Source organism: Pipra filicauda, unplaced genomic scaffold (assembly GCF_003945595.2).
Source record: "Pipra filicauda isolate LSUMZ 115617 unplaced genomic scaffold, ASM394559v2 scaffold6_size6359152_pilon, whole genome shotgun sequence".
NCBI classification, from domain to species: domain Eukaryota; kingdom Metazoa; phylum Chordata; class Aves; order Passeriformes; family Pipridae; genus Pipra; species Pipra filicauda.
Genome location: NW_024104865.1, coordinates 3637392 through 3645311, shown reverse-complemented (window position 1 = coordinate 3645311; position 7920 = coordinate 3637392). Strand labels below are relative to the sequence as shown.

Below are 7920 nucleotides of genomic sequence, written 5' to 3'. Positions count from 1 at the left end.
AGCCGAGATGTGTGCACAAGGGCAGGGGGCCCAGGCCGGTGCCGGGCAGAGGCACTGAGAGCCCGCGGGGAGCTGCGCCCGGGGGGAGGAGGAGGAGGAGGGCGGGAGGAGGAGGAGTTGAGGAGCCCGGGCCCGGGAGCCTCCCCGCTTACCGCACTAGGAAGTGACGCTTTCCCTGAGTCCCGGAGAGAAAGAAACAAAGTTTGGTTTTTTTTCCCTCCTTCTGCGCCCCCGCCCCCCTTTCCGAACAGTCGCCCCGCGTCCCTCGCGGCGCCCGCCGTGCCTCGCTGCGCAGGTGAGCCAGCACGTTCTCTTTCTTCCCTCTCCTGTTTTCCGCGCCTTTATTTTTTTTTTTAATTCGCACGATTTGCTTCCGTTTTCCTGCCATTTTGGAGAGAGGGGTGACTTTCCTGGGGCTTTTCTTTTGAGGGTGGTGGTGCGTGCTTTGTGTGTGGGTGCTGCGTGCAGGATGAGGAGCAGAAGTACCTGTGGAGGTGATGAGGGCGGCTGGCTCCGCGCCCGAGCCGCGCAGCCCCGCGGGGCCGGGGCAGCGGCACTGCCGGCCCGCCTGCTGCGGGGGGCCGTGCTCGGCTGCTGAGCCATCGCCTCCCGCCTTGCCGAGAGTCGTTACGAACGCTCCGGAGGGGTTTCTGCGCGGCTGCCTGGCTGCGGCAGGGCGTTCGGGATGTGTCCGTGTCCGGGTGAGCTGCCTGCGGATGGTACTTTGGGGGATTGGTTTGGGTCGGGGGGAGGTTCCCTTTGCTCGCTGCTTGCCGGAGCCGGGGCAGCCCGGCGTGTGCGGCGGCCCTGGGCGCTGCGGGGGAGCCGCCGAGCCTCGGCCGCCGCCGAGCGAGCAGCGTGGCCGGGGTTGGATCGCTCTGCTGGGGTTTACTCAGTGGAGGGGGATGGGGAGGAATTTGTTAGATAATTTCTGAAAATCCCGTGCTCGCCAGTGTACAGTTCTTTTCTGGCAGCAACTGCAAAGGACTGATTCGTTGCAGTTTAGCACTAAAAGCTAACAATACACCTACGCGCGTATGTGAGAGTCTTATATAATACTTACGGGGTTTTTTTTAAACAGGCATAAGCAGGATTTATTTTTGGTTTGTAAAGTCTTGTGTGGTTGCAGCTTGCAGAATTAGCGAAACATTCCGTTTGCTCGACAGAGATTTACTTTCCATCTTCTTTAAAACAGCTTAATTTTTTATAATAATTTGATTTCAGTCCGACTACGTGTTTTGAGCGCAGTGTAAAGGCCATCTCTACTGGAGCAAGCAGTTAAGGGAGGGGAAGAGAGAAAAGAATTGTCCTAATGCGGACACTGATATTAGGTTGTTTAGAGGGCGAGACTGCAGTTCCAAACAGCAACAGCAGCAGCTTTATGACTGTGTGTAATTACAGAGTGATTGCATAGGGCAGCATTGTTGGAACGAATACGTATACACAGGCTATTGTGCAAGATTTCGGTACCGAACAAAACCTAGTTTTGCATTGCAAATGCTAAAGAGAACGTATTCTGCATTGAACTGCCACGTTCCTCTTTAACTTCATCGGAGAATTAGAAGGGGAGGTGGGGAGAAGTGGAGCAAGGCTGATCGTAGAAGTCACAGACCTGAAATACTCAGCAGAAATGCCGCGAGTAGTCTCTGAAATCACAGCAGACAGAAACTGAAAGCTCGTTGAATCTGCGGGTTCATGTTTCTAAAGTGATTATGCAGCAAGTGAAAATCAAGCAGGCTTGCTAACGCTCCTGCAGGTTTAGTGTAATTCTTGCTCTGGTCTGATTTCTTGTGTGCCTGTGTTAAAATAAGCAACTGCAGTTCAGCTAGCTTCCTTGGAAATGGAGAGAAGAGCATTGAGGAGAGTTTCTGTGTCAGGCCACAAAAAATTAGAGCTTGAAAGGAAGTACGCTTAGAGCATGCTGCTTCTAACTAGAGTTCCATCTTGTTCAGTGATCTTGCAGGCAGTGTTGACTGAGGGGATAGTAAGAAGCATTGGGAATGTGTGCCACTGACACTGTACTAGTAAGTGTTTTAGGTAAGACTTTGAAAGACTGACACAGTTATGCCAAAGTTCTTGTGGGTGCAACTTAAGGTCGCTAAGATTTGTTTTTCAGAGGTGCTGGTTATCTGTTATTTATATCATCTTAGTTTCGGAAGTACTTGAAATTAAGGAAATAGCAGATCTGAAAGATTTCAGATCTGATACTCAGAAATTGGCCTTTCTAATATTAGAGACATTTTTCTAGAAATGTTGTCTTTAGCCATCACTGCTGATGTCTTAAGTGCGACAAAGGCTTGTAAAGTGTTTTGAGTATTGTGATGGAAAGTACTATAAATATGGAAAGCTGCTTTAAAATTACTTGATGTTCAACTAGAATATATTTTAGCTAAACACACAGATCATCTTATTATTGGTAGTTTCCTCAGGTTGTCAATGAAATACTTCATGTAAAATGTATGTAGCTTTGTTAATGAAGAATATACAGATGTACTGATGGTGTTTATTGTTTTGTTTGTTTTTTAGCAAGTGGCTAATGATCTACAGGACAAGGCCTGTCACTTGACAAGCTTTCATAGTGATCCTTCTGTAATTTTATTGGAGCATTTTCTCTTAATACAAAATGCATATATGTTAATCTGTGTGTTACTGTGGTGTTCTACCTGTAGATTTTTCTTGGGATTGTACTTCATGTCTTGACTGACTTGTCAATCTATCTTATACCGGGTGTTTTAACGTCAAAATTACTTCTGGAGTAAAACAGGAATAGTGCTTAAAGATTCCTTGGATCATTTGTGGTAGTGATACAATGTAGTCATTCCTTTTGCTTTTCACAACCTGTGTGGTAGGAGAGAAAGTTTTAGGCCAGGATTCCTCAGGCTTGTATACTAAGGAGTAGGTAACTTGCATGTCCTTGAGTCGTCCTGTGGTACTCAGTGGAATTAGTCATAGATATATATACATTTGTGTGCATGTTAGCAAAACAGAGGCATAGCCGTGCTGGCCTTTAACCCATCGAGGTGCATGGGAGTAGCTGTAATATGAAATGGTGAGAGCTGTAGCACAGTACAAGCATTTTGAGAATCTGCATAGACATTCCAGATATTGGTTATGTTTTTGCATTTTCACTCTTACTGTCACCTGTCAGTGGTGGCTGCAGAACTGCAGGAGATATTTTCAAGCCTGTCATCCCTTCCATGACACTGTTCTGTCGAGCTGCTAAACTATCCTTTAAGTTACCCCTGATGGAGGACTTGCAGCCTTTCTTTGGAAATGGGCACCTTGGTGATGATGGTACAGCAGTGTGTGTGTGGGGAGGTGTGTCCAGGCCTGTAAGGAGACAAGAGTGACTGTCATGAATCAGAATGGGAGTCTGCCTAGCCTGTGGCCCGGTTTCCAAAGGTGGATATGTTTCCTATATGCTTAGCAGTTCTTGAGTTTCTACTCAAGAAACTTACCTGGTTTTCTATTGAGCTCAGGTAAACATTTAGCAGACACTTTTTAACCTACTGATGGAATCGTTGAATGAGGATGTTGGTAAGAACTCATTTTTGTTGTTTCACCTTTTCTAAAAAACATCACCACCACCAAAACTAGGTATCTTTTTCTTGTCTGAAGCATTGTATAAAATCTTAGTAATGGTTGCAGTAAATTACAGTTTATGCTAAAATGAAGTCTAGTAAATTTGCATGCTAGTCTCCAGTGCAAGTAGTTAAATTCTAAATGACATAAAGTGAGAAATAAACCACTTTTCTCTGAGTGTTCACTGTGTGAAAGGGGGAGGTGAGGGAAACGAGCTCTGGTGGTGAGGTTTTGTAACACATGTCCAAAAAGATGCAAGTTCTGGCATGGGCAAGCCAAGGCTCATGAGTCACAACCAAAGAGAAGACTTGTCACTGAGCAATTTGTAAATAGGAGGGATGTACTGCTAATTCAAGGAAATATCATCCTGAGGACCTTCCCTAATAATTGGAAATGTGGCAGAGAGCTGTCTGTCAGATGGGAGTTGTTTGTACTTTGAAACACACGTTCCCTTTAGTGTGATTTGACAAAGATTTCTTGGTTTGGATGCTCATGTGTTATGTAGGTCCCTGAAGGAGGTGGTTGGTCAAGTAACAATTTCAATTCCTGTAGCTGCATACCAGCAACTTGCATTCTGCATGGGAGCTCCTTGGCAGCTACAGCAGCTCCCAGTGCACAAATGACATGTGTTTGCAGCGTGAGGCTGCTCAATAAGCAGCTCATAATGCTTTGCATAACTTCTGTTTCTGAATGGTCTCCAACTGTAGCCCTTCTCAGTGCTCTGCTGATCAACTCCAGTGACTGAAAAATACACAGAATGTTATGAGTAAAAGCTGTAGTCAGCACACTGGGAAAAAATTTGAATATATGCATTTTGAATGCAGCCAATATGCAGGTATTTAGGAGCAACCATTCAAATGGGGATGCAGAGATAATCTTGGTAGTTAATTCTTTGCTTTTCTGGCTGTGTTGATGCTTTTTATCATATTTGGACAACCAGAGATAACCAGACTTCAAGTAATATAATTCATTACTATGTATATAATATGGAAGATGTACAGATATTCTTTGAAATGTACATGTCCCAAAAATTAATGTTCTCTTTATGTATAAGTGAATTACATGAATGCCCCTTGTTGAATTGACAGCTGTTGTTGTTCAAGAAGTTGAAAACTGGGAACAGCTTGATTTGGAGGGAGTGGCAAAGTGTTCAATATGTGTTAATTTTTTATTTGTTTGTTTTTAAAGGCATCTTGAAAGGCCTACAGCAAAACATGAAACAATGCTTTCTTTTTTACTCTTCATTAATTAATGAAAATTAATTATAAAGTTCTATATCGTTTGATTTAAATATTGGTAATGATTGAAACTTGTGAGGGGAAATGTAGGAGCAAGCAGTGATCTCTTCAGTCTCCTGACCGGTGACAGGACTCCAGGAAATGGCATGAAACTGTGTCAGGGGAGGTTAAGTTGGATATCAAGGAAAAGTTTTTCACCCAGAGGGTGGTGGGGCACTGGAACAGCCTCCCCAGGGATGTGTTGACAGCACCAAGCCTGACAGAGTTCAGGATTTGTGTGGACAATGCTCTCAGGCACATGGTGTGATTCTTAGGGTGTCCTGCACAGGGCCAGCAGTTGGTCTCAAACTCAGCATATTCTGTGATTCTCTATGTTAAATGGTATTAATGACTGAAGTAGTAAACTGAGAAACAGTTTTGATATCTTTTTTACTAAATATGTTACTGATTCATTACATGTTCAGTGTTGAGATATAAAGAGACAGGAAATGGAATAAAGTCCATATCCATGCTTTATTTTTAATTTTCTGTATATTATCTTTTCACATGAAAATTGGTTCTCAGTTCCCCATAATAGCTTACTAATAGGAAAGGTTACAGTGCAGTAATATATATTGGTATATCCTCTTGTCATTTATTTCGGGAAGACAAATTAAATGTGTATGTATATTTATAATTATACGTTAACACACACTATTCTGTTAATACACCATTAAATTTCTCATGTTGTAACTCAGGTCCCCTGAGAAAGTTTTTTGACTGTTTGTACTATTATTTCAAGCTTGAATATCGTGCTAAATTTTGGGGTTTATCTTAATTTGTTGTCTTTGATAATGTTGCTTTTGGTGTTTCTAGAGCTATAGTGACCAAAACATGCATGAATTGTGATTAGAAGGTTTATTCTTGTCTTTTTTTTTTTTTTTTAATGAAAGGCATTTAACTGAAAGGATTTTTAAAATACTGGTTTAGTTTTGCAGCCTGGTAGTAGTACAGTGTTGTATGGTTGATTTCCAGGTACCAGATCATCTGCTTCCCTTCGGTGTGGGTACGCTGGAATCTGTTGTTCTCTGAAGCTGCCTGTTGTGGGGCAGTCAGTCTGCTGAAATGCTTGTCACCTTGTCTGTGGTGTGCGTTGTGATGAGGTCCAAAGTTGAATAATCTCCAGTCTGAATAATCTCCAAATTGCCTTGTTGTGGTGTAGTTCATAGGTAAAAGTGCATCCCAGGTTGCTTGACATTGTTGTGTGATTTCAGACTTGGCTTAATCGTGTATGCTTACGTGCGGCCTTGTCTGCTGCGCCTGCCTACACTCAGGATTCCTTGAGCATCTCCTTCTGAACTCCTGCACACGTCTCCTGGCTATTTGTCATTAATTGCATTATTGTTTTGAGGTTTATAGTAATGCAAGTCAACTATTCTTGCAGTTTTATAATACTCTTATCTCTTCAGATTCTCCATCCTGAACAGTCACCTTTAAACACATTGAAAAGTAAAGCAAAACGAAGTGCCATACATTAACAATACTCCTGGGATTTCAACTGGATTATTTGCCATAAAACTGTTCTAATTTCAGGCTTTATTTCTTCCTACATAATGTATTGATTATTCTTTCATGCACTTCGTGAGAGTTTGCTGTATTTGTGGAAAATTGCTGCACTTAGGCGGAGGAGAATTTAGCAAACTATTTTCCTATTTTAAATTCGGTTTTATACCATTTGAGAAAAAAATCCCAGCACTGCCAAATTCCTGGTGAAAGGAGGGAGAGAAAGACACAGCCGTAAGGCCTTCTGATTGCTTTAGGAGACTCCAGCGATGACAGTTCAGGATCCCAAATACTCATCTGTGTGAAACTGTCAGGGAAATCTGACTGGGTTAGTTTGATTTCAAGACTTGGAAAACTCTGAGTTGAATTATTTTCTTAAAATCTTTTTTTACAAGCTCTAGATGTTATCCTATATGAGACATGCTAAATATAGGGAACAATTATAATATTTATTCTATTTAATTAAGATTATAAATTTTGTTTTTTTATTAGAAAGCTATTATATTTTCAAATTTCTAGAAAATATAAATATTTTTTCAAGTCTGTATCATGAGTAAATCATGTAGTCTTTCTGTAATGGTATTTGTTTAAATTGACATGTTTTAAGAGATATTGAGATGACTTGGAGAAGTAAAGGAATATATTATAAATGAAAGCTATGACTAATGAAATATTACTGTACCATTGAGCATTCTTAAGAGTCTAAGCTGTCCTCCTTGCATAGTTGGAAAGTCTCTTGCATGTAAAGGGTGAGATTGCAAGTAAATAATTTGCAAAATGTTGCATTTGATTATGGGCTTCAGTTTTTTCTTATTTAATTTTGATATTGAAGTGGTCTTTGTTGCTATTTCTAAATACATTCAATAGTACAAAATGTATTTAAGACATTTCTTCTTTCCAGATGAAGTATGAGAACTACATAGACTCCTCCTCAGTTTAGTCCTCTTCTTATTTTGGCAAAAGTGAAATATTTCAGGTATGGTACTGACTCAGCTGACTTATTTTGCTATTGCAGCTCTCTTTCTATAGAAAATGTACCGTAACTTTTTCTGTAGAAAAATTTGATCTGTAATAAAAATGCCCTTTTATTGTCTAAAAATATGAAAAGAAGAATCTGAAAGTCTTTATAAACAATTAGTTTTAATTTTGAATTTGAGATGTAAAGAACGAACATTTGAATTAAAAACCTGGGAAATTTGGTGTAGCTGATACTATACTTAGGTTTTGCATGTGTTAACAGTGAGTAAGGGGCTGCCTCGTAGGAAGCTTTGTTGAAGTCAATGCTGATATTTTTTTATTTAAAATATGAATGAAATTAGCTGATTTTTTTATTTGCAATATAAATAAACCTAGTTACCTTATGTAGTGGGTTGACCCTGGCTGGACCCCAGGTACTCACTATAGCTGCAGTACTACTCTCACTCCCCTCTGCAACTGGACAGAGGAGAGAAAAAAATAGCGAAAGATTCATGAGTTGAGATAAAAGCTGGGAGGGGTCACTTACTTATCACCATCACAGTTCTTCATGAAACTGCTGTCCCGTGGGTCACTCCTCCAT

General features: G+C 41.1%; 1 protein-coding gene across 3 annotated transcripts in view; it reads left to right on the top strand.

Moving 5' to 3' along the window:
- Nucleotides 1-201: 201 nt before the first annotated feature.
- The window catches only part of MIDEAS (mitotic deacetylase associated SANT domain protein), a 60235-nt gene continuing 52516 nt past the window's right edge, over nucleotides 202-7920 (top strand). For 2 of the 3 annotated variants that reach the window (XM_027748840.2, XM_039389037.1), the window contains exon 1: nucleotides 202-295. The gene's annotated coding sequence lies outside the window, so the exon portion shown is untranslated. Of the gene's footprint in view, nucleotides 296-529; nucleotides 702-7920 lie in introns of those variants that run through there. The other variant, XM_039389036.1, reaches the window with a different exon arrangement.